Genomic DNA, 26761 nt, shown 5'->3' with positions numbered 1-26761 from the left:
GTTTTATATTTTTTTCTTTAATTTAATTATTATTTTTTTCTTTTTTTTGTTATATAAAAATATTTGTTTTGTATAATAATTAAACATAGGCAATGAGTAAATAGTAAATGAGTGAAATTAAATTATTAAGTAAATTATTATTTAATATATTTTATGATGTCTTTTCATCCAACTTCCGCGACAATAGTCATAGAATTATTATAATAAAGTCTATTGTCGAAAGATACACTAAAATAAGATTGCTTAACATAGCCAAAAAAGACACAGAAAAAAAATAAAAATCCATCGAAAAGACTGTTTTCCAATAAACTCACTTTATTCAAGGGAATTAATGGCATCCTGTTGATTCCATATTTTTATTTTTACTCGACTGCCAAGGAAGGGTTATGTTTTTTGCACGTATCTTGTATGTATCTTTATAAGCGGACTTTAGCTGCACTGCATTTTATTCCCTCGGATCTAACATATGGCTGGGTGAATTTCGACAGTTAAGGTGTCATTATATTCGTCTCAAATATCCAAATGTCCTTAGATAGGTGTTGGAAAAAACTCTAAATTTAAGAAGAAATATACAACGGATTTCTGTCACTACAAAGTAAGCAAGTAATTTAATTAAAATAATCAAAAACCCGACTGCACTATAAAGGCTGAAGTAGAATTTTCAAAAACAGTGAAATAGGCGTTTCATCATTTTTTAGCAAGAAAGCCAAAAAAAAGTTTTATAATAGGTATCTGCTTCAAAAACAAAAGATGTTCAAACAATATTATCCTATTTTATCTTCGTAGGGCTCATTTACGCTATATAAAGAAACTATGTGTAAAATTCCAGCACGCTAAAGATCCGCGGTTTCCCTTTACGTTGGTGTCTGGCGCAGCAACTTACGCATTTAGTCAGGCAGTCACCTCGATGTGTTATACACATGTATATATCATATAATATGTGTGTAATCACCTTTTAATTTCCTTTTTTTTTTTTTTTTTTTTTTTTATAATATGAGAGTAGCAGACGAGCATGCAGTCCACCTGATGGTAAGTGGCTACTGCCGCCCATGGACATCTGTAATCAACCCCAGATAGGATTAGATATTCCTACCTGAGGTCGGCCACAGATGCGCCGCTACCCCTGAGGACTAAGCTGGAACGCCTCGGAAAAGTCTATCTCCCTTACCACACCCTTCAAACCGGAACACAGCAGCGCCTAACACTGCTGTTATTAGGTAGAAATAGGTGTGGCGGTGGTGCCGCCGGAGTCGAACCACAAAGGGTTCTACCACCTTCTACCACCTTTATTTTGATACCCCACTCCATAGTTTTGGTTAACTTTTTTTAAAACGTGTTACTATTTCGGAAAAACATCCACCATTTACGATTTATAGAATATCTAACTTCAGTAATTCAAAGTTCTAGTAATTATTTTATATCGTTAGGGGTAGAATTTCATTATTTTTATCCAACAAGCCAGATACAAAATTTCATAGTGTTTGCGTCAAAATTGACGGTTGTTCAAATTAACTTTTAACCCTTATTTTGCCCTCTATGGGGTTGATTTTTCGGAAAGGGATAAATAGGTGTGTCTTTATTCCTATCCAGAAAGCCAAATACTAAATTTTACAGTAGTTGCTTCAAAATTAAAGGATTTGAAAAAAACTGTCATCCCCTGTTTTATCCTCTTAGGGGTAGAATTTCCAAAAGGCCTTTCTTAGTACTTATTTACGCTATATAGCAAACCCATGTGCAAAATTTCAGAACTCTAAATTAAGCGGTTTTGGCTGTACGTTGATTTCTGAAAAATGAAAAAATCATTTAGTCAGTCAATCAGTCAGTCACCTTGCTATTTTATATATATACAAATTATATGTTTTTATAATCTCCGTTTAATTTCCTTTCATTTGATATCATACTCGATAGGTTCGGTTAACTTTTTTTGAAATATTACTATTTCGCGCCAAAAATCCGCCATCTTGATTTTTTTTTCTAACACCTATCTAAGGACACTCGGGTCATTGAGACGAATATAATGACACCTTAATTGTCGACATTCATCCAGCCGTTTGTTAGATCCGATCAAATAAATAAAGACAAACATACAAGATACGCGCGAAAAACATAACCCTTCCTTGGCAGTCAGGTAAAAATAATTGAAATAAATGTTGGTTTACTACATATTTATTTAGTCGTGGGCAATATATTTCGTTGGATAACGGCGTAAACAGCTTGTTGATTTTTAAATTAAATTACTTGTATTTGGTTATATTTTAATTTTAAACTTATTATATTTTTATTATAATAAATAGTGACTGCATATTACTTACTTTCATTGATAAATTATTATTATGTTCATTAAAATTAATTACTTCGACCTAATAAAAATATTAAAAGTAATGACAGTTCGTCTCCACTAATTCCTTGTCCAAGTGACAAACCACGGTCGTCAATTTTTTTTTCTTTTTTTTTTAGCGTCAATTTGACGCCACTTTTTAAGTTCATTTTTGTATGGGATTGTGTATCTAGTTCTTATTAGTGATCGAAGCCTAAACCACTCTCACTCTGAGAAGAGATCTGTGCCCAACAGTGCAACAATTATGGATTGTGGAATATTATTATTAATCTTATTATAAATGATTTCGATTGACCATGTTTAATAACTATGTTATTTGTAAAGCCAAAAATAATTACTCTTCAATAGTTTTGGCAATTTCTTCGAAGAGGTCAAAATAACGATCAAGCAAGAACTTATACACCTCGGGCAACGTTTCTGCCCCAAGCTTTGATATTTCCAGCAACCGGTTGCAAATGCGGTATCAAAATCTACCAAAATGCCAACGTCACATCCCCTTAGGCTGCCTCGAGGGAGCTACGAAACTTCAGAGTTAATGTTCCTTGACCTTTGTTGTATTAATAATTCTGAATATTCTACGGCGCTTATAATAGTTGTAACCGAATCTAAACTACATTTTAAGGATAGGCCTTATAGATAACTAGCTGATCCGGAAAATTTGTACCGCCTCAAAATCTATTTATCAAATTAATTTCATATAAAATATAGCCTATGTTACTTGTAGATAATGTAGTGTTCGAATGCTGAAATAATTTTAAAATTGGTCCAGTAGTTTTTGAGCCTATTCATTACAACCAAACAAACAAATAAAGTTTTCCTCTTTATAATATTAGTATAGATTATGACCCCAAACACTTTGTATGTAAGCAAATGTTTCGTAACAATTTTCTTTCCGTGAGGATTCTAAAAGCAACCAAATAATTATAATGTGTCGCTGAAATATACTTATTTTTTTTAAAGACATTTTGACAACGTTTAAAGACATTTTTGGAAATTACGTATAAACACACGTAATTCTACAAGCTATAAGCGCAAATGAAACAATGTTTTTTTTAACTATATAAATAAACCAAATGTAGTAAGCTAATGTATTGTTGTATTTCGAATATAATTAAAGCGGTGAACTAATTTATACATTTAATGTTAAACGCCTACAGGCAAATATGAACAATTCCTAGTTACCTAAAATTGATCACATATACTGCTCTGCCTCTAGGAATCCAACAGAAGAACCTCATATTATAGGAATGTGCCTTCAAACCAGAGTAACGCAATCTGCCGCAAAAGATAGAAATACATATTTATCAATAGCGCCATACTGAAGCCACAGATTTCCACCAGCTTCAAAGATGATGAATCAGCATCAAAAACACGGAAATCTAAAATTTTACACTCAGCTTCATTGAGGCCATCAAATCGAGAAGGCTCCTTCCATCTCAGACACTTGATTTGTCACGGTAGCTGATTCATTAGACGTGCATTAATCTTTTGACGCGGGTTTGAGGTAGGGATGGCGATCTAAGATTGATCAATCAAATAATCGATCTCTTGGACCAAAAAATAGATTACTTTAATCGATCTCCAGTAATAAATCGATTCAGTGAATCGATCTTTTAACCTACAAAATCGAAAGCCCATCTTTTTGAAGTTGATTGAACATTAACAAATGTGATGTAGACATTTTTTGCTGACGGATACGTATTTCAGTACTTGTTTGGTCCTGATGAGCATTTTTTCGCTATCTTCGCCCTTTTTTAGCTAAAAGATCGAATCAATTTTTGGAAAATCGATGTTTTGGGCCTCGATTTTTTTATGAATCGATTTTTCATACTTAGATTCGAATCGCTTCAAAAATCGATCTTTTTCGGGAATTACCATCCCTAGTTTGAGGGACACGGAGGGTGAGGACATCCAGTTGATGATAAGCTTTACTTTACTCAAGCAACCGTGACTGTGCTGAGACATTGGCGCCTGAAGCTCGACACTGGAATTTAATTAACCCAAATTTCTCCTTTTGTCTCCCAGTATCGAGTTCTGGCCCTTCCTAAAATGTTTGTCAATATGTGGTTAGCGCTCTGATGAGTTTAGGCGAAGGTCTAAATGTGTTTAGTTTGAACATGTTGCTAGATTTTCGCTTCTGTTTACGTATTGTTTGTGACATGGTTATTTATGTTTATTTGGTACCCCCAATTCATTGAGTAAACATTATAGAAAGTACATTTGCTTACAATAACGACCTTTAAAAAGCTGCCTCCAAAATCAATGATAAGTTTAATAAATTCGTGTAACATTTACTATTATATGGGCATTTAAAAAAAACATCTTCTAAAACATTTACCTAAAATATTCTCAAAAGACAACGATCGCTAGACAATTTTTTACAAGAAAATGTTAGAAAAACGTCGGTATTGAAGAGAAATGATAACTAGCAGACGAATATAATGCAATTACTCGAGATTGATACGCGCTCCGAGACGCGAGAACGGCGAATTTCTTTCCTATCTACGCTGTAACCGGTTTGGTAAAGGGAATGGATTGGGAATACATCAATGTCTTCATAACGAATGTCTTAAGCCTCGTACAATGTTCTTGTAATAGTAGAAGCGAATGTCAACATCTGTACCCTAATCAATATTCTAGTAGAAGAAATTTACTTAACTAACTAATAACCGATAGACCGGTACTTGTAACAAATGTATAATGAATGGCTGCAACTCCTTTTATGTCCTGCTTTTATGCACTGCTGGGCACTGAACTCTGCCTACAAATGAGGGTTGCCAAGATCCGTAATACACCAAGCTTTTCCAATAGTGATTGAGTAGTGCTTTTTTGTCACAAGATTTCAGTAGGAAATGAGAATACAATCCCACGTGATGGTAAGTGGTCACAGCCGCCCGAACATCTATAACGAAATGTATATAGAATAGGACTTTATCAAGGTGGTAGAAGCTTTTGTGGTTAGACTCTGGCAGCAGCGCCGGTACATCTATTTCTGCCTCACAACAGCAGCGTTATGCGTTGCTGTGCTCTGGTTTGAAGGGTGTAGTAAGGGAGACCTACTTTTCCGAGGCGTTCCAGCTTAGTCATTGAGGATAGCGGCGCATCTGTGGCCGAGTTCAGGTAGGAATATATAATCCTATCTGGGCTTGTTTACAGATGTCCATGGGCGGCAGTAGCCACTTACCATCAGGTAGACTGCATGCTCGTCTGTTACTCCTATATTATAAAAAGAAACTTGAGACTGGTCACAGATCATTTGCCACTTAATACCATGAGGGTCGTCTCATGTGTAAGACGACAAAAAGACTAACGAACGTATATTTAGTACACATAGATAAGTATAAATATATCACCACCTTGTAATTGAAGGATGCCATTAAATGGCTTAAACGGCTGACAATTCTGTCAGCCGTTTAATGGCTGTCATGGTGTAATTTACGCGGAACAATACTGACATGCGTAGTTAAGGCACGAGATCGAAGAAAGAGTGCAAAGAAATATCGTTTCATGCGTAAATGATCTATAAACTACATTTTTTTTAAATATTTCAAACACGAAAATAGATGACAATGACAATTGTCAAAAGGTTACTTTTTCTTGTAAGGAGCGAGTAATATCTACTAATCTATGTTAGTATATATGTCAAATAACGCGGTGACTTCATATCTCTCTCATGTAAATATAACCAAGACTTATTTAAGTACTGTGGTGAGTGTCGGTACGAAGCCCTGTGGGAGTCAGCCACATCACGATTGAAATATTTCCGTGTCAAAACACACGAATATGTACTCGTATGTATACTTCCGTCAATAACGTCACGCACTCAAAAGAACCGTATTGTGCTCTCCGGAGATTAGATAGGTATTCATTCAGACAATTTTTATCTCTATGATGTTTTGTTTTTGTGAAACTCTTTTTTTGCTTGCCATTTAAACCATAGTAGAAGCAGAATAGGTCACTGTATGAATATGTTACCCCTAAAAACCTTACTGATATTATTTAGTGTATTTTTCTTTTTTTCATAATATAGGAGTAGCAGACCAGCATGCAGTTCACCTGGTGTTAAGTGGCTACTGCCGCCCATGAACATCTGTAATCAACCCCAGATAGGATTAGATATTCCTACCTAAGGTCGGCCACAGATGCGCCGCTACCCCTTGAGGACTACGCTGGTACGCCTCGGAAAAGTATGTCACCCTTCCCTCACCCTTCAAAACTGAACACAGCAGCGCCTAACATTGCTGTTATGGGCAGAAATAGGTGTGGCGGTGGTGCCGCCGGAGTAAACCACAAAGGGTTCTTCCACCTTAAAAAAAAATACTAAAAATCTTTTTATATGCGACGGCCCATTTCATACATTCAATATCTGTAGATGTAAATCTAATTATAACCTTTATAAATAACTTTAGTTCCTTAAATCTCAGATGTAGAAGTTTCTTGGGCACGCACGCAATATTCCGTAAGATTGTTACCTTTTACAAAATTACGCCGACGATAAGGAAGTTGCGCCCCACAGTCCGAGATAACTCCGAATATATCCATCATACTTAATTACCTCGCTCTTAAAGTTGGGTGACTTACATCCAGCATTTACCTCGCTTGGCGTGTCGCAAGCCTTATAAGGCGTAAGAATAAGTTTTGTATCTTTAAGCAACTTGAGTGTATAATTGACAATGTATAATTGACAATTATACATTCAAGTTGCTTGAATTACTTGAATGTATAATTGACAATTATACATTTAAATTGCTTGAATTACTTGAATATATAATTGACAATTATACATTCAAGTGATTCAATTATTAATTGTGTTTTACTCGTATTTATGTTTAGAAGACATAGTTATTTCAAATTCTATTCTTAAACAATTAATGTGCAATTAATGATGATTACTGACAAACATTAAAAAGAAATGTAAAGTTGAACATTGTAAAACTAATATTGAATTTATACAATGTTTTGGTTTAGTTGTACACATTTTATCAAGTTTTCCTGAGACGTCATTGCGTCATTCAGTCGCAAATTATTGTAATATAATTAATACTCCTCGCATTCAGAACTACGTTTAGTCAAAAAACAACCGATATCATATCATAAAAAGCGAAGAAAACCCGTTTTTTCTATTGAATATAATAAACCATATCAGCTTTATTCGGTCAATGGACGGTAAGCGCTTTATGAGGGCATGAGCGCATCCGTTAATCACATTCGGTTGATTCGGCACAGGTGATCCTCGATGGCTGATATACCAGTAGATGGATCGCTTGTCAAACGGTAATCTCCATAAAAAGGATCCTTTAATACGCTTAATACTTAAATGAACCGCTTCAATGTTGTTCTCATCAGCGAATAATTTTCATCAGTTTCAATTAGGTATTCGACTCTAGTATTAATTATATTGTTGGAGACTTATAATACATGTACTGAAATGATTACCTATAAATTAAATAGATTATTACAAACGTTAACTGGGTGTATTTACAAAACGTATGATTTAGGAAAATTGTAGATTATTTCACTACTGGCTCAATAATATGTTATTGTACTCATACATGTAATTGATATCATTTCCTGATGGGAATTTGATTTTCTAGGCTAAGTTTATTGAAGTCACCAAATATTTAATTTATATGATAATGTACCTAATTGTTGGCGTAATTTTTTAAAAGTAAGATTAACCATATTCAAATAGACCCAAAATAATATTGGTGAAATAATAATTTTAATCGTTGTAGATATAACAATAAATAGTATCGGTAAGATTTTTAGGGGTAACATACTTTTACTCATACAGTGACATATTATGTTGTGTAAGCCCTACGTTTTAAGCTTATTTTGTATAATATTTTGTAGTTATGCTTTTTACATACTTTTAATTACTTATGTAAGCCTCTTCTGCATCGAAATTTGAAGTGATAAGAATCTAGTAAAATACAATAAAGAATACGAAGAATATTAATCATCATAAAATGACCATGCCTTTACACATGATATCGGTCACTTTTATATACTTAGTTAAACGAATTCTAAAAATAAGATATTAAATATTAACCTTATTAAGTATGAAAGATTCAGTTATATCGGACGACGAGCCGCCCTTGCTTCCTTATCGTCCATATAACTTTGCGAAAGGTAACTTGCGAAATGTGTGCGTGCCCGAGTCGCATCTACGACGGAGTAATTTATAAGCTTAATTACCTACGTGTTCCTCATTCTGTTGTATAAGCCCCTCTAAAGCTGATTTTGATTAAGGAAAACATAGAACACGTGGCGCGCAGTCTCCTCTAACATGCAGAGTTCCGGGTTCGGGTCCGGTTCGTCCACGGATAACAAAATATGGAGTTGAATGTAGATTTCTGTTTAGATGTAGGTGGGTTATTATTTAATGTTACAGGAAAGTTCTGTGTATGGTTATGTGTGTAGAAATCAAATAACAGTAAACGTGAAAAACAAAGGAGTTAAGATGTATTTTTTGTTAGAGTTGCAATATGCGAGGTCAACCTATTACGCTCCAACTGCTGGACTCACTACCCTTACCATGAGTTTTTACGTTGTGACAAATATGACTGTTTTGGTATTTCTTTACGTGTGCCCATACAATTTCCAATTAGCGCCGCTAGCGGATTGTATCAGTACTATGTGTCAGTAACGTAACATTGTATTGTCTCTCTTTTTTGCGAACATGTGAGCTAGACAAAAGACTTGAATGGAACAGAATAATAGATTGAGTAAACGTAACGTATAATTGTGGGATGGTTTATAACTCATGGTAAGGTCTCCCCTGAGTGGGAGAGAGATTTATTTATTTTATTTTATTTATATATTTATTGTAAAAGTAACACAAAGTTATATTACAACAGGGCAGACTTAATGCCTAATGGCATTCTCTACCAGTCAACCCTTGGTGAATGGAGAAAATTTGCGGCAGGTGTTAAATAAATAAACAATATAATACATTAAGGATAAATAAATAACATACGAAACTTTACTTGTCAGATGAGTTGCTCAGATGCTCTCGGACAAGTTTTTCGAAAATGGTTTTGCCGGGTGCTTTCCTGATGTGCACGGGCAGGGCGTTCCAGAGCAGAACTGCCTGAACAGTGAATGAGGAATGAGAAATGGGAAATAGGAAACGGGAGGTTTAAAGTAGTAGTTGCATAAAAACCTCCAATCGTGTTCCAACACGGATCCCCAGATAGTCAAGCAGAATTTCAAACCTTTCGGAGCTTAATTATTTATTAATAATTATATAAATGTTATATTAATATAATGAGTTTATAAAGTAAAATCTTAATTCTTATTGTAAGGCGCGCTCGCAACTTTCTTATCGTAGACGTACGAGGTAACAATCTTGCAAAATATTGCGTGCGTGCCCGAATTGCCTCGTCGCCGAAGATTTAAGATGTTGCTAGAGTCATTTATAAACTTAATTTATACGAGAGTTCCAATAGAAAATAATATAAAAAGAGTTAATTACTTGTTCAAACGTTCTAGAAAAAATTTTTAAGTTCGGAAAATCAATTCTCTAATCTTTATTACATTTGAAAAAACTAGTAAAATAATCATTATCATCATCAACAACAACCCATTTCTGTCCCACTGCTGGGCACGGGTCTCCTCTCCTAATGAGAAGTATTAGGCCATCGTCTACCGCGCTGGCCAAGTGCGTATTGGTAGACTTCACATACCTTTGAGATTTTTTTATAAATCTCTGTGGTATACAGGTTTCCTCACGATGTTTTCCTTCACCGTTTAGCAAGTGATAATTAATTTCTAATACGCACATAACTCTGAAAAATCAGAGGTGCCTGGGATTTGAACCTCGGTCCCCTCGATCGAGAGGCCGAGTTTCTTAACCACTAGGCTATCACTGCTTTATGTAAGAAAAAATAATATTTAAAGTTAAATAATATTTCAGAATAATTATTTCGTGCCTATGTATGTATTTGTTTAATGCTTACTAAAATTACTTTATAGTTTTATGTATTGTTTTTTGCAATACGCGTCAATTAAATTTTGTTAAAAGGTAAATAACAAAAATTTTACAACCTTTGCTTTATTTTTATTATTTAGAAAAATAATTATCTGTACTAGATATATTTTGGAAATATTGTATGTATAGCTCATAGATTAGTAAAGATACTTCGCCGCCTTGAAATTGAATGAAGCCACAAACAGCTTATTTTAGTAAGTTCTTTTTTTGTATTCTTGACAAATAAAAACATTTTTAGAGAAAATTTACGAATAAATAACTAATACAGCGTAGTTTACGTAATAAATAAATAATTATTTCAAATATTTTAGGGACATTTTAGCACGAAGACGTGGCAAAACTTTTTTACGCAACTATTTTAATTCTCAAAACTGGGTACATTTACTTGTTAGGAGTGAGTAATCTTTACTAATCTATGGTATAGCTATTGCATTACTTAATAAGTAAAGAAATATTGTAGTAGGATGTATAACAATTATCTATTCAAGTAAGATACCAAAAATATATCAAAAGGAAATCAGGAGTGTAAGTGTAATGACAAGAATTTCATGCCACATGTGGTAATGTTTTTTTTTTTTTTTTTTTTTATAATATGAGAGTAGCAGACGAGCATGCAGTCCACCTGATGGTAAGTGACTACTGCCGCCCATGGACATCTGAAATCAACCCCAGATAGGATTAGATATTCCTACCTGAGGTCGGCCACAGATGCGCCGCTACCCCTGAGGACTAAGCTGGAACGCCTCGGAAAAGTCTATCTCCCTTACCACACCCTTCAAACCGGAACACAGCTGCGCCTAACACTGCTGTTATTAGGCAGAAATAGGTGTTTATAAAATTAATTATCAGTACTAGATATATTGTGGAAATATTGTATGTATCGCTATTGCATTACTTAATAAATAAAGAAATATGATAGTAGGATGTATAACAATTATCTATTCAAGTAAGATACCAAAAATATATCTAAAGGAAATCAGGAGTGTAAGTGTAATGAAAAGAATTTCACATTTCATGAAAGTAGATATAACATTGCCACATGTGGTAATGTTATATCTACTTTCATTCATTTCTCCCAAGACCTACTTACTTGAAGATACACAGGAGCCTTTCACATCGATTTTGTAACGTATCATTAAGTTCGAAAGGCGGCTTCGCTAGCCTTCAACCTATTCTAAATAACACTAATCTAACACATAAATAAATAACATTGATGTGCTTTTCTACACTCATCGTTGTTAAAACATTATTGTCCCACTACTGGGAACGGGTATCCTTTAAGTCAAAATGGCTTGAGGCACTTTTCAAATCATGTAACTTTTCAAATCATGTAACTTTCCTCGCTACGTTTTACTTCAGGAAATTGACAAAACTTGACCTTCTTGACAAAACGCAAGACCCTGTAAGTTAGTTTGATAAAATAAAATTATGTTTTCTTGTATGAACCTAATAACATATTTTTTAACTTAGGTGGACTTCGGTCCATCTACCACCACAGTGACTACTAGGCTAACTCTTACGTTTCGGTACATATGTGTGGAAGACGTTACGTTTGAGACGACTATCTTTGAACTGCTTAGGTTATAGCGGCAGGGGCAGTCTAGGAACCAAGGTGACCCCGCTCCCGTGCTACCCTGCCGCAGGGCCGATCTCGCAAATGCCCCTGCTTGCCTACACACATCACAATTAAGGAGGCAATCAAGGGTCTTCCCCACTCTTACACCCTAGATTGCCTCTGCGGCAGGTGTGTGAATAGCCTGCTTTAGTCTTCAGGAGTATTTGCATACTTTATCAGGTGAAATATGATTAAACTTTATAAATTCAACACCCTAAGTAATACCATATTAATGCAATAAATAATTATGATTATGTAACAATGCATCAGTAACTACCTTCAGGTTGAATCCTGATGACCAGCATGGATCGGCAATGATTGCTTACCCTCAATACACTATCGTACAATCTCGTTCCCTACTTCTATTTTATAAAAAAGAAAATTAACCCTTTCATTTGCAAAATGAATGTACCCGACAAAGACACAAACAGACATCAAAGCGGTACCGCGTATTCTTTTCCAATGTAAGTGGAAACGGAATATTCAAAAGCACCGCATTTTGTACAATACTGCCTCATTCCATTACTTTCGACCCATTTCGCAGAATGACTTACATATTTGTTGTTCACATTCCCTTTACGGTAAGTGATTTTAATATCGTACCTGTAAGGTTATTTTCTTATTTTCGAGTAAGGGATTATGAAGGCCCACAATACGTAGATTGCTCTTGTGCTTGAAGCGACCCTTGTCTGAGAAGATTTGCAAACGATAAAGCCTCTAATTTGGTTTTATCTTTTGACATGTCATGTAGGGAACCGTGGACTATTACACTGACTGTTAGAAACAATTTTTGTAATAAGTCTACTTATATCACGCACAATAGTTTTTTTTTTTAATATAAAAGTAGCAGACGAGCATGCAGTCCACCTGATGGTAAGTGGCTACTGCCGCCCATAGACATCTGTAATTAACCCCAGATAGGATCAGATATTCCTACCTGCGGTCCGCCACGGATGCGCCGCTATCCCTGAGGACTAAGCTGGAACACCTGGGAAATTATATATTTCCTATCTATTTAAAATTTGCTACTGTAAAAGACTATATCATAGGTAATAAATAAATAATAATTTTGTGTGTATCCGTTACCTAGTAAATTGTTACAAAATATGTGAGACATGTACATACATTTCCATACATAATTTATATCTATTCTTTAATTTATTAATACAAATTAAATTATTAATAAAAAATAAAAAGTGTGGAATATTGGTACTATTTTTTTACTTCAAATAACTGTTAACATTCTTACTTATAACTTAACATCAAATATTGACTCTTGAAGAAACGCTAAATTAGAAACAATATTATTTGCTCAAAGTTTGATAAACAACTCACGTTCAAAGTTGTTAATGAAAATGTTTTCATACATCGTCATTTTAGAACATACTTAGAACATATAAAGATACATTATTTATATCATTAATAAGGGAGTCAAGTGTGGTTATTTTTTGTTCGTACCTTATCTAATTAGCAGTTAAGGGCGACCCGCCATTATTGCGGTCATAGAACCCGACCCTAGTAACACCTGGGCCTATTTAACCCCAAAATTTTAAATATTTTTACAAAATTTTCGCAAAAATTAAACTTGTATTAATAATATCCCGTGATACATAAATAATATAGTATATTCTGTTTTTTTTTTAACAAAACGGTAATTGGTTTTGTGTTGTTGAAACTAAGAGTAAAACTAAACGATATAATAATATGGAACTATGTTTTTTGATATCAAAATACATTTTCTTGAACTTTTTTTTGAGAAAATTTGAGTAATGCAAATGAAAGTAGAGGTCCTAACAAGAACTAACATAGTCTAATATTGTTCCCAGACGTAATTAATATCTCACAAAAAACATAGATCTGTGAAAGAAACAACTCTTTTTAAATGTAAATCACAAATAAGAAAAAGAATATTTGAAGGTGGTAGAACTCTTTGTGGTTCGACTCCGACGGCACCACCGCCACACCTATTTCTATCTCATAACAGCTGTGTTAAGCGCTGCTGTGTTCTGGTTTGAAGGGTGTTGTAAGGGAGACTTATCCAAGGCGTTTCAGCTTAGTCCTCAGGGGTAGCGGCGCATCTGTGGCTGACCTCAGGTAGTAATATCTAATCCTATCTGGGGTTGATTACGGATGTCCATGGGCGGCAGTAGCCACTTATCATCAGGTGGACTGCATGGTCGTCTGCTACACTTATATTATAAAAAAAAAATGTAGAATACTGGGATCTTCTACTATTTGTGATTTAGATTCTATTAACGAAACAAGTGAATTGTTTAAGAAAAAAATAAAATATTCTACACATTTTTTTAAAACACCCATTTGCATCATAGTTACCGACATATTTAATTCGACTTAAAAAACTTTTCATCCATTAACCAGCTCGGTGAAGGTCATGTTATATCGGGATCTTAAACCAAAACCTTTTAAATAGTTTTTCATTGACTACTTAGATATATGCAATCATATTTCCTTCAATTTCCGTAAAATTATGTTTTCTGTTACAAGTACGAGTGTTTTAAGTAGGTACCGTATGTAAAAGTCGTGTTTCTGACGACATAATTCTTAGTTACCCTCAGGGAGCCGTGGCTTCCGGAATGAGAATGGTATTTATGTTAATCCGTTAAAACTGCACGAATGTTCGCTGCCGTCCCCTTGTAGAGATGTAGAGACAGAGGCATTACATACATGAGCGTGGATCCCGTGGAACTCGGTAACGCTTGGAAGATAAGATTCTGTATCACCAACCTCGAGAGAAATAAATTTTGTAGAGTAGGTTTTATAATTAATATTTGATACTTTTTTATTGTTTATAAAATTAATAAAAGTAGGTTTATATATTTTCAAAAATCAAACTTATAACTAAAAAACAAAATATTATATTTTAAAAAATAAATGAGTTTGGTCGTTGGTTGGCTCGTAATATCGATCGTCAATTGTCACCATTCCAATCGATTGATGGCATCGATCGACTATAGAATTCATCATTCGAGTTTGATCGGTTTTTCACACGTCCTCCATTAAATACATTTTGAAGACTTCGACGATGGTCAAGGCTACCACTTGAATCGATCGCCATTGATCAAAGAAATAGATTGACGCACAATCGATTTATGTGTGCACCATAAGATCCATAAGGAACACTTCTCACAAGTATATAATAATGTCTTATAAACTCCACTACAAGATAGCAATAGATACCACTATAATGCCACATATTATAAACTGTCGAACTCGTAACGTGTCAATAATAAACTATATAGCAAATGTTTTCAAAGTGTTACTCGATCCTACAGTATACGATGTCAAGTGGGAAACCCCGCAGGCTTACATACGATGTTTTAACACTTACAATGGAAAATAATATGGATAAAATCAGGTATGTAGGTTTTCTTTTTAAATTGATGTTGTAAATAAGCTTGCAGTTCATCTTTTTTTTATAACATAGGAGTAGCAGACGAGCATGCAGTCCACCTGATGGTAAGTGGCTACTGCCGCCCATGGACATCTGTAATTAACCCCAGATAGGATTAGATATTTCTACCTGAAGTCGGCCACAGATGTGCCGCTACCCTGAGGACAAAGCTGGAACGCCTCGGAAAAGTATGTCTCCCTTACCACACTCTTCAAAACGGAACACAGCAGCGCCTAACACTGCTGTTATTAGGCAGAAATAGGTATGGTGGTGGTGCCGCCATAGTCGAACTACAAAGGGTTCTACCAAGTTCAATCTGATGGTAAGTGTTCACTGCCGGGCATAAATTTATCGTTACAATTCGAACCTTGCCAAATAGAGCTGTATAACCACTCTAAAGGACTAAGATAGTAAAGACCTCATGTGTAAGTCAGCTGTTCTCCATAACCTACCACCGAAAACCAGAACTGTTTCAATAGTACCTACTACTGTCACACATATTTCTCACCTGTACCTTTAACATGAGTTTTTACGTTTTGACAAATATGACTGTTTTGGTATCTGTTTACGTATTTGCCCATACAATTTCCAATCAGCGCCACTAGCTGATTGTATCAGAACTATAGTGTTAGTAACGTAACATTAAATGTTTTGTCTCTCTTTTTTGCGAACATGTGAGGCAGACAGAAAGACTTGAGCACTTATTGTTACGTTTATTCAGTATACTGAAGCAAACGGAACAGAATATTGGATTGAATAAACATAACGTAAAATTGTGGAATGTTTTGAAAACTCATGGTAAAGGTAAAAGTATTGTTTGACCGAGTAGGTACTCGGTCAAACATACTGACTTCTAGCACTTTAATAATACTTCTATCATCTAATATTCTACCACATTTATAAACACGTAAATATACTTTTACTAAATTATTGTTTAAAACAAAGTGAACAGTATAAGCTTGTAAATATTATTAAATTATAGACATTACTAAAGTGATAAACTTCGTACTTATCGAGAAATAATGTGTTCATTATACATTGCTATCTGTACTTAGACACTAAGTACATTACTTAGTCCCATATACTAATGAAAGAAAAAAAAAACTTTCTGAGTTCTTTTCGAATAAACAACAATACTTTTTATTTTATCTATTTAGCAGTCACGCGAGTGGGCGATCAGACCATTGTATTCCCTTGCAGGTCTCATTAAACTCCTCCAGCGTGGTTGGGGAATGATGGATGACTACAAATGATGTTGACAAACTGACAACACCTGTCTATATGCTTTATAATGTACGTTATGCGTGCTATACGTTCATGTGCAATTTTTCCTTTATGACTACGTACGAGTATGTATATACTCGTACATAGGTTTGTAACTGAATGATGTTATTCGTATATTTATTCGGAAGGTGGTAGAGCCCTTTGTGGTTCGACTCCGGCGGCACCACTGCCACACCTATTTCTGCCTAATAACAGCAGTGTCAGGCGCTGCTGTGTTCCGTTTTGAAGGGTGTGGTAAGGGAGACATACTTTTCCGAGGCGTTCCAGCTTAGTCCTCAGGGTAGCGACTCATTTGTGGCCGACCTCAGGTAGGAATGTCTAATCCTATCTGGGGTTGATAACTGATATCCATATATTATCATAAAAAAATTATGAACCGATTGATGAATCAACTGATTATTTCTATCCTAAGACTTCATTTGTGAGACTGATAAATTATTTTTATTTTCATTTCATTTCATTTCATTTTTGTTTCATTTTAATTTCATTTTCATTTCATTTTCATCTTATTTTCTTCTCATGTTCTACTCATTGTCATTCCATTTTCGTTTCATTTTCATTTCACTTTCATTTCATTCAATTTTTTAATAATATTGAAATAGCAAACAAACAGTCTACCTAACGGTATGTAATTGGCTACTACCGCCCATGGACATCTACAAGATAAGTATGCCTGAGTATAACTTCAAAACTAGTCGTGATCTTAACTTGATTTCAATGTAGCATCTTTTCATGCCTATTTGGTCAAATAACAAAAAAGTATCACAAAACCCCAGAAGTAGGTCTTTTTGTTATTTCAATACAATGAGCATAATAATTCTAGTATAGTTTTGGTTTGAAGGGTTTAGTAAGACCCCCTCAAGGCAAGCAACGTATTTATGATCTCAGATTTTTATGGAACCCGTAATATGACCTTATGACCATGAAGCATGCATACTCGTTCGCTACTTCTACAAGTAGTAACATATTACATCTGTAAGGTATGAATTCAGCAACTTTATATTTTAATATAAAAATCTAGGTCTAAATGAAATGCAAGAATATAATTGTGACAGCTTTTGTGTTTCAACAAAGCCTCCAAATGGGCTGAAATAAATCCATCGTAGGTCTATTTTACTTCTGCAGTGAGAAATTATGTGTCGTTGGTGGCATGTCAAATAATGATGTCAGCCGTTGCCCTAGTTCGGCTTCGTATAATGGAATGATAATGAGATAATTTGTGATGTCTTAAGGAAACGACGACGCCTTGAAGTATTCGACAGTATTGGTAAAGTACTCTTATTAATTAAGATTGGAATTACAAATTAATTAGTTAGCAAGTAAAGTTAGTAAGTACTGCATGCTACAAGAAAGGTTTCAGTGTGGTTACCCCTATCAAAACTTAATATAACTTATCAAATTACAATACTTTTTATAATTTTGTTGGCATTTTTAGATTTAAGTATATAAAAACAAGTGGAATATACAACAGTCCGCAAAACACCTATTTAATTCTGTTAAACACAATTGAAAACTTCGTAGAACGTACGTTCATTAGTACAAAGGGTAAATAGCTAACAATTCACAGCAACGTTAATCTAAATATATATAACTCAAAGGTGACTGACTGACATAGTGATCTATCAACGCACAGCCCAAACTACTGGACGGATCGGGCTGAAATTTGGCATACAGGTAGATGTTATAACGTAGACATCCGCTAAGAAAGGATTTTGATCAATTCTACCCCCAAGATGAAAATACTTCGTAACGCGAGCGAAGCCGCGGGCAAAAGCTCGTTTGTACATAATTTTCAATGTGCTCCACTTCGCGTTATCGATTTTATTATTACCTCTCACTACCACGAAACAGTAAATTTAGCGGTAGAAACTTGTGCTTAAGGGCCGCCCTTTAAAATTCATCGACGCTTTGTATTTGTTGTTAAATGATTGATTCTCCCTAGAGACTGTAAGTTACCGCCTCCGCTGTTTCGGGTGATATTATTCAAACAACTTAATCTCAACTATTAAACTACTAAGGATTACTATTAATCACGCCAAGATGTTTACCCTCATCCCACGTCAGTTCGGTGGTATTATCTAAGTGGAGATAAATAGGAACGTCGTCTTCTTGCGCAATTCACTTCCACTCCACTGCTGTTTGGAAATCTCTTCGCCACTCCGCTCTGAATAGACTCATTCAACAACACTTCTCTATAGGCGAATTTATTTTAAAGAATTCCCGCGCGACTATACCCTTTCACGTACTTTTTTAATTTTGTTGGGCTTCATATCTCATTCGTTGAATAGTCATTTATCTTTTCAGATAAGTATCGTCGGAATCGAAAAGAAATTAGCAGAGCCTAGTGGTTGAAACGTATTTTCTCAATGTAGGGGTCCGAGGTTCAATTCCCAATCGCTCACCTCTGATGTTTTCAAATTATGTGCGTATTACAAATTACTTAAAAGATTAACCAATACCTGAGAGATCTTAAAAAAAAGGTTCTCAAAGATATGTCTAGTACCAATTCGCACTGGGCCAACGCGGTGGACTATGGTCTATACCTTCTCAATTTGAAAAGAGACCCATTTCCAGCAGTGGTACAGTAATGGTTCGATGATGAATAGAAATGTCCGAACAAAATACTCTCTCGACCGTAGATATAAAAACCAAAATTAATTAACCTTATAAAATTAAAATATGTAGGACATTTCCATTAAAAACGGAGACTCATATTTCAGAATTATGCGAACGGTTCGAATTTCACGGTAAAATAACGCTGTTATTGTTTTTGTTGGAAAACGTGGAACATTTCCCACCTCGAGGTGCTTCGCTGCGCTGCTTCTGACGTGCGCTGCGGCTGCTTCGGAAAAATATTTTTGCTACTATAAATATTTTGGGCTTGTAAGGGTGTGTCCTGAATAGTAGTTTACTTATAGCTTAATTTAACTTTAAATAATCATATTACTTTTAAACTGCAGTGTAAACTATTCTTTATGTATATTAAAGCCTCATCGGAACGTTTTTCCTATAAAATATTTTGATAATAATATGAGAATATGATGTGTCTAGCCTTATGAAAAATTTTAACTAGAATTAATATGGAAGTTAATTAGCATGTTATAATTTAATTTATTATTCACTCCACATTTTCACTCCACTTTGTCAGTTTCCATAAATAATTAATTCTAGTAGGTTTCGATGTTTCACATTTACTGTCCGGTGACAACCAAAATTTTTTACTACGCAGAATTTTCGTACTAATAAGCTCATACACCCACTTTAAATAACGTTATCACTTATGATTTCGTATTCATGCTGATTATATGCAACCAATTAAGTTTATATCACCCTTATTAATGTGAAAAACGGAGAAGACTTTTCATTAATGAAATAATTCGATTCATTTTAATAGTCACCAAATTAATCACGTTTTTATTTATTAATTATCAAAAATTGTGTTGCAACATTTTCATGTCCCAATGCTGGACACAGGTGTCTCCTCACAATAGACAAATTCCTGGAGAGTACTTCAATTACTATCAAAAATAAAATAATAGGTCTATGAATGAAATACTTAAGACTACATAAAATGAATTTCAGTCCGATTCGTATCAGAACTAACCAAAATAAAGTATAGAATAAACGTGAAATTTTTAATATTTACTGTAAAGTTGTTAACACTGAAATCAGTTACCCTAGTAGGTGTCGCGTGGTAGAGATAAGGCACAGTGCTATTTTTAGAAACTCGTTATTATAGCAAGATTAACTGTTGCTTTCACAGTTGCGCAGAGAAAAGAAAAAATAAACAAGGTGTTTAAAAAGCCCCGCTCAATGATTCACAACCGGAATAGAGTAGGATGTAAAACTAAATTAAATGCTAATTGGGAGACTCGGCGCAATGGAGGAGGATCGATTTAAAGCTTTCTTCATCAGTCTATTTGTACTATTTCCATATCTTAAAGTTACAGTTTTCTTTGTTATCGGAGAAAGATTTCAGGAAAATTTCTTAGACGGCCACGACGGAATTTATATCGTAGTTATGTACCAATATTTTATTGAGAACAAAGTAAAGTTTTAAAAATCCTTTACTTGTTACACTTTTATCTATTTATTTATTACTTTCTCTCGACCTCTTTACACACTTTACTCATAATAAACGGGGCTAAATACTGAATATGTACCATAGAACGATATATACGCGGGTACTCTTGGTATATATACTATATTAAAAGAGCTTTAGATAGAGTCATTTAAAAAAATGAATTAAAGAAATAAAAAAGTAAAAAACACTACACTCATAGAAGAGTATAGGCAGGCATTTGTATTAAAAGTCACTTATGATTTTCTTATACCTAAATATCGATAGCTCATTTAATTGCTATATATCAGATTTTATAAAATGGTTGATATCATCGAGACAAACAAGAAGCTGACCCTTAATCCCTGCCGTGGAGGAGTTTCCCGTTTATTGGGTCGTTAGGATATAATTTCATCTCGTGTTTATGACATCGTAAAAAGTTTGCAGCCCAGTACCCTTACCATGAGTTTTTACGTTTTGACAAATATGACTGTTTTGGTATTTGTTTACGTATTTGCCCATACAAATTCCAATCAGCGCCCGTAGCGGATTGTATCAGAACTATAGTGTCAGTAACGTAACATTAAATGTCTAAATTGACTTAATGGCGCTTTATGTTTTGTCTCTCGTTTTTGCGAACATGTGAGGCAGACAAAAAGACTTGAGCACTTACTTATTGTTACGTTTTCTCAGTCTACTGAAGCAAATGGAACAGAATAATGGATTGAGTAAACGTAACGGAAAATTGTGGAATGTTTTGAAAACTCATGGTAAGGGTACAGATATAACCACTGTCAGTTGTGAAATCAGACTTGTATTTCCAAGTCCAATACAGAAATTCTACCTTTATTAGCTTTTCAAAATTGAATATCCGGTTAATATTTAATGAAATATAGCCCCTTGACAATAAAGGGCTTAATCATAAAGCAATTAATTATGAGAGTTATCTCAGTAATGAATCACGGAAAGGCTGTTTTACGACTTTTACTCTTTGTTACTCGATGGCTCTTCAACTTCGGGAGTCCTCTGCTTCGAACCACCCTTATCTTTATCAAACAATTCATTAAACTGACAATAAAACGAAATTTAATTAATCGTTTCGATCAATTATTGTGATCCATTTAGAATGTAATCGATAGAATTCCTTTGATGAGCTACAATTCAAAGGAATGCTATCGTAAGGTACCTTTTTTTTTAGTTATCGAGGGGGAAACCTTCAAAGGGTACCCGATAACGTGGGAGCGACGCCGGGTTATGTGGGATTTTTACCGCACTGAAACCCGCCCGGTGGCCGTCCTCAACGCTTGTTGGAGAACTCCGGGATCTCCGATGGAACACAACCGGAGTCCTCCAAGCGCGATGCCCGGATCGGGCACTGCCCTGGGGGAGCGTTCGCTCCTCCCACAACATCTGGTGATTACGACGGTATGCGACCACACATACCGCCGTCCTTCCCGGGGTAGCATACTGAATGGTTCAAGCTCCCACTCTTGCCGCCCGCACGAATAGCGCCATCTATTACAATTGTAATAGATGGCGCTATTCGTGTTAAATTGTAATATTACGCAAATATATAAAACTTACCCCATTAATATGTATAATTTCTTAATCAATACGATAATGGTGAAATAATTTTATATTTCAACGAGATATCCGTATGCAATCAACATAATTATTCAACTTATTAATTTAATTTCAATTAATACGTAACAGCGTAACTTTGATTACCTGTCAAGTGCACAAAATTTTGAGGCATATTACAAAATGGTAGGGACACGGATATTAATTTTAATTTTAATTACAAATATTTACGAGTACTTTTTGTCTAAGAATGTGTTTGTTAAATAATATTGTGGATAAGCAATTTACCTATCCTGATTTGGCCAGCATGATAGACCTAAATCCTTTTAACTTTAAGAGGAGACCTGTGACCAGCATCTGTACAGAAATGGACTAGTGCTGAATAAAATTTAAAAAACGGAAAGCACGCGTAGGTGTTTTATTTCACATTGAGCTGTGCATAAAATAGGGGAAGCTGTGAGTTATTAGAAATATAAAATAGCCGTCATTTAGAACTGAGCGTGAAAGGAATTTGAAATAGAAAATTTCTGTAAAAGTGATGTTGGGTCTGTATAAATTAATTTCGCTCTGACCCGTGTATTAATATTCAGAGCACTCTCAAAGTTCGCTTAACTGCCAGCGGAAATACTCGAATTTATTAATTTCAAAGTCAGCTCGTTCAACCTGCGTGATACACTACTTACCTTCACACACGTTTTTCAATTATTAAGTATATTTATTCTCGTAAATATTGCTTAAAAATACATCAAACACGTAAGTGATTGAGCTACTACCGGTCAGTCATATAACGCCTGACAGCGCTCAAAGCTGCAAGGCGTTTGAGCTGGAGTTACGAGCTTCATAGACTTAGTATGTGCTTATGTTATTTATAGAAATCTTAACTCAACCACTTAAAAACGTACTTGCTACCGCTGGCTTCCTTATTGGCGTAACTTACAAAATTGAAACACACAGCTCATGGAACTACATTTGTTATATTAAAGTTCATAACGACTGTACAATACAATCTAGATTAATGAAATCTAAGATAATTACAAATTTTAATAATCACAATTTGTAATTTTGTTATATTTGAAAAAATCTTATAATGTTATTTTCTAAATTTAGCACAGAAAAATATAACGAGAATCCATTTTTATCTGGCGAGCAGCAGGTGTCCTTTGCAATCCCATCGTCAGCGGATTAGTGCATTGTCCGGATATAAATCTGATTCGAAAGACTAGCGCTTACTTGGTTCTTTTGAGGAACGTGACAAATTCATGCTCCTCGAGCTCTTCTACCATTATAATTAATTGTTCGAGCTGATAGGCATACCGGTCTGTCTATTATAATAGTCTTTTGAATGTGGTTACCTTAACGTTGTTATTTGTATTACGTTAAATTAAATCTAACCTTAGATATTAATTATCACTTGCTTAAACGGTGAAGGAAAACATCGTGAGGAAACCTGCATACCTGAGAGATTTATAAAAAAAATCTCAAAGGTATGTGAAGTCTATCAATACGCACTTGACCAGCGCGGTGGACTGTTGGCTAATCCTTCTCAATCTGAGAGGAAACCCGTGCCCAGTGGTACAGTAATGAGTTGATGATGAAATCTGACCTTCAAAACCCCTATCTCTTGTAATTAAAGGAGAGATCAGGTTTCCAGACTATCTATTGGTGACATTCCCGTTAACAATTAATTGAATGGGAAAGAGAAAATAAAGAGAAGTAACGTTCTGTGGGGGCTTTTTAGCATATTCTCTATATGTCATTGTGTGTCAATCTCTTGCATATATCTTTTGATTTTTGTAGCAGACGCTTGACGCTTTTCCACTTAGCTTAGACGCTGTTCCATAGTAGGATTCCCTTTGTAGTGAGTGCCATGGACACACACAAAGACAAATACACAAACACACAAACCCAGAACGCATGTCTTAATTAATTATTCTGTCTTTTCACCATTCTGATATCTGTCTGATCGAGGATCAAACCCGAAATCCTTTGCGCATCAGACCGGTATGGTGACCGCTCCGCCGGAGTTTTTTTAGCAGAGAGTAGCAGACGAGCATGCAGTCCACCAGATGGTAACTGGCTACTGCCGAGCATGGACATCTGTAAACAACCCCAGATAGGATTAGATATTCCTACCTGAGTTCGCCCACTGATGCGCCGCTACCCCTGAGGACTAAGCTGGAATGCCTCGGAAAAGTCTGTCTCCCTTACCACACCCTTCAAACCGGAACACAGCAGCGCCTAACACTGCTGTAATTAGGTAGAAATAGGTGTGGCGGCGGTGCCACCGGAGTCGAACCACAAAGGGTTCTACGACGTTCAAATGTCTTAGAATAACACAATAAGCTTCAACCCTAGCATTTGTAGCGCGTGACCTGCTCACGGTTCATATACAGGTAGCAGTATTTACTACAGAGCCGTAATTCGCAACATTATTAAGTTAGTGTTGGCAGATGTCGTTAGTAAATTATGTTTATCCGACAGGACGCAGCTGGAGGCGGGCGGCACTTAATCCCCTACACGGTGTTGCCAACTTACGAGACGGCGTCAAAGGAAATATGAATAATGACAGCGGCTTAGTGTCCTCATATGCACGCATCGCGACCTTTTTGTGCAGGTGTGGTGATGTTAGTGTGAGGCTTAAGCTATATGAAGTGTGCGCACAACCAAATGGTTTACATTTTGAAGGGTGTAACATAGAAGTAGCAAACGACCATGGACTTCTGCAATCAGCAAGTAAGAGTACCTAAAGCAATACTCTAATCTTAACTGGTGTTATCAACACAAAATGTCCATAAACCTAGGACCCTTGGTGGTAGAATTCTCTGTGTTCTACTCTGCGTTCTGTTTTTGACTCCGGTGGCATACCTATCTGCCTAATAACAGCAATGTTAAGCTCTGCTGTATTCTGATTCGAAGGGTGTGGTAAGGGAGATATACTTATCCGAAGCTTTCCAGCTTAGTCCTCAGGGGTAGCGGCGCATCAGTGGGCGAACTCAGGTAGGAATATCTAATCCTATCTGGGGTTGTTTACAGATGTCCATGCTCGGCAGTAGCCAGTTACCATCTGGTGGACTGCATGCTCGTCTGCTACTCTCTGCTAAAAAAAACTCCGGCGGAGCGGTCACCATACCGGTCTGATGCGCAAAGGATTTCGGGTTTGATCCTCGATCAGACAGATATCAGAATGGTGAAAAGACAGAATAATGAATTAAGACATGCGTTCTGGGTTTGTGTGTTTATGTATTTGTCTTTGTGTGTGTCCATGGCACTCACTACAAAGGGAATCCTACAAGGATAACAACACATGTTTTGCCAACCTTACGTAGGAGTCTGATCTTATTAGGGGTTGATTACACATTTCCATTGGCAGCAAAAGCCTGTTACTATGCAATGGATTGGTAGCTCATTTGCTACTTCCATATTTTAAATAAAACCTTATTATCTTACCCTACGGTACTTTACCTACTAAACAATATGCTCTGGCATATACAATCGATATCGATATATTATTCTTATTTAGTTTATGGAATATCGAATGTGTACTACTAAAGTAACTAAAGAAACTACCTTTAGTTACTTGGTCATGCAATGATGTCATTAGTTCCGAGCGAGAGTCTCATGCCTGAGCGATGAAGACGGAACAATATTGATATTGGGTAATAGAAAAATTGCGTGCTACCGGTGAATCAAGTACTTCTAGTTCCTCCTAGCTCTTTCTCCGCTTACCGAAGAAATCAGCACCTCTACCCTCCACGACTCATTTACATGGGAAAATAAAAGTAAATCTTAATGTTTTAAATTTAATGAGTGGGTACAATAACAGAAGATAAGTTTGACATAGACATCTATAATCAACGTCTTCTTTAAGGTAGTCATGTATAAATATAGTCACGTATACGGTACGGAGGAACGATATTACAATTACACGTAAATAAGTACACACTGGTGATTAGAGATATTTTAACTACTCGTGTATCCCCGTTACTAAACTGGTCTTGCTGAAGTCTCTGACCAGTACCCTTACCAGGAGTTTTTACGTTTCGACAAATATGACTGTTTTGGTATTTGTTTACGTATCAGTAGGTCTGAGAATCGGCTACTATCTATTTTTCATACCCATAAGTGATAAGGGTTATTCACCCTTAACATTTTTTATTTATATGGCAACACAACGTTTGCCGGGTCGGCTAGTAAAAATATAAAAGTAGTTAGAAGTGACAAAGTTACACTATTATATTTTTGAGTAGTTGGTTTTTGGAGTTTACTCCTTAAGAAACGATTTGAGTTATAAGGCCCGGTACGGAAATTTTATGAGGAGTAAAATCAAGTGTAACACGAAAAGTTGAGGCGTAACGTAAAAAGAGACAAACATATATATCTGTAGGATTGAACGTGTAAAAGAATGAGATGGAATACATTACACAGCGTATCTCATTCTCGGGGTCTCCTCTTTGCGCGATACTTCGTAGTCTCACTGT

The 26761-nt window shown here is 35.5% G+C and overlaps 1 long non-coding RNA gene across 1 annotated transcript; it reads right to left on the bottom strand.

The window, feature by feature from the left end:
* Positions 1–633: 633 nt before the first annotated feature.
* LOC140744379 (uncharacterized) lies at positions 634–2533 on the bottom strand. Its single transcript, XR_012102543.1, has 2 exons — positions 1285–2533; positions 634–963 (listed from the first exon to the last, which is right to left on the bottom strand). It is a non-coding gene; the product is annotated as an uncharacterized LOC140744379 (long non-coding RNA).
* Positions 2534–26761: the final 24228 nt, after the last annotated feature.

The sequence above is a fragment of the Epargyreus clarus genome, unplaced genomic scaffold (genome assembly GCF_041222505.1).
Source record: "Epargyreus clarus isolate Ecla_fem2 unplaced genomic scaffold, WU_Ecla_fem_2.2 ptg000008l, whole genome shotgun sequence".
NCBI lineage: Eukaryota > Metazoa > Arthropoda > Insecta > Lepidoptera > Hesperiidae > Epargyreus > Epargyreus clarus.
This window is presented reverse-complemented; position numbering and strand designations above follow the sequence as displayed.